We start from the raw sequence: 1,490 nt of genomic DNA on the forward strand, positions 1-1,490 counted from the left end.
TCCATGATGTTTCAGTTTATGATCCAAGTATTGTGCTATTAATTGAATATTAGAATAATGCTATCATCATTGTCGCCGAAACTTGCTCCAAGGATCGTCAAATCGATGTTTTTCAGGCCTTCCTCTACCAACCAACCCTCCAACCCACAACAAATATATTCAACTTGATTGCTTCTTAATCTCACCCACAAGGTACAAAATAGTGGTGATGATTTGCAAGCCACAAAGGCACAGGAAAAACAATGGAAGAAGGCAAGAGAACTCCATGTTAAAGAACTTTCCCAACAACATGTGCATTATCTTTTGCACTAGATCTACAAATGGTTGTTGCTTCAACTAAGATACCACTATTTTGGCAAGACTTTTCTGCATCTTTCGTGTAAAATTGAAGACCATTTATTACAAAACTAGAATATGACAGACTGGCATCTAGGGCCACGTGCAAGCCACTTTAAAGTATTTGCAACATTGTCGAGAAACAATTGACCTGTAATCTGTTATTATTATAAACATGTTAGGAATAAAAGAATAAACATCTATGTTAAACACTAATCTTGTTGATATATGTACTTCAACCTTATCGTCCAACCAGGCAGCAAAAGTGTCAATATGTTTCTTATACAACAAATTCTCATTTCTTTGAAGTCATTTGTCAAAACTCTTGAGTTCATCCATATGCGTCCTAAGTGGAAAACAATATATCAAGAAATTAATATGGTCGAAGAACTTAAAACCTAACAAAGTAGATATGTCATGAACATACTATACGTATAGAGCCACTTCTATACTATTTAGCAGCACATAGCAAGGGGCAACTTTCAGCATCTCATCAAATAGTACAAGTGGCTTCCTTTTAGAACTTGTACACCCTGCAACTAAGAAGTCACTTTCATATTCTTCATTGCACGCAAACTTAGAGCCTATTTCAAATGCTTGTTTAATGTATTTGCTACAAAACAATGCATTTTTTTCAACAATATATCATTCAGCTATGCATCCTTCAGGTCATGAACGATTCATGACGTATTCTTTCAACACTTTCATATATCTACACATTTTCCAAAAATCTAATAAAATAAAAATAAATTTGATAGTGAATTTAACTACTATGATAAGTTAAGGAATACCACCTCTCAAATGGGTACATCCAACAATATTGAACTGATCCACATAGACAAGCTTCTCTTCCATATGGATTGTTAAATAAACATTATATCAAAAAAGAAACTTTTATTATTTGAGTGTCATTTAAGTTGTGTTGGCATTCCATCTATTCCGAACATCCTCTTAGATCTTGGTATGATAGGGAAATAATACAAGACTTTTGCTAGAATTTTACTTTTATTTTTTTGAAATTTCTTAGTCCATTGGTTAACTTTTTATTTATAACAACCACATTTTAGACATAATTCTGCATGTTCAAGCTCCTTCCTATATAGACAACAACCATTCAAGTAAACATGTATCTTATCATAGGTAAGATCAAATGC

At 33.0% G+C, this 1,490-nt stretch overlaps 1 long non-coding RNA gene across 1 annotated transcript; it reads right to left on the bottom strand.

The window, feature by feature from the left end:
- Window positions 1–245: 245 nt before the first annotated feature.
- LOC111383626 lies at window positions 246–1,484 on the bottom strand. Its single transcript, XR_002700773.1, has 2 exons — window positions 577–1,484; window positions 246–494 (listed from the first exon to the last, which is right to left on the bottom strand). It is a non-coding gene; the product is annotated as an uncharacterized LOC111383626 (long non-coding RNA).
- Window positions 1,485–1,490: the final 6 nt, after the last annotated feature.

This window comes from Olea europaea, unplaced genomic scaffold (assembly GCF_002742605.1).
Source record: "Olea europaea var. sylvestris unplaced genomic scaffold, O_europaea_v1 scaffold27280, whole genome shotgun sequence".
Lineage (NCBI taxonomy): Eukaryota > Viridiplantae > Streptophyta > Magnoliopsida > Lamiales > Oleaceae > Olea > Olea europaea.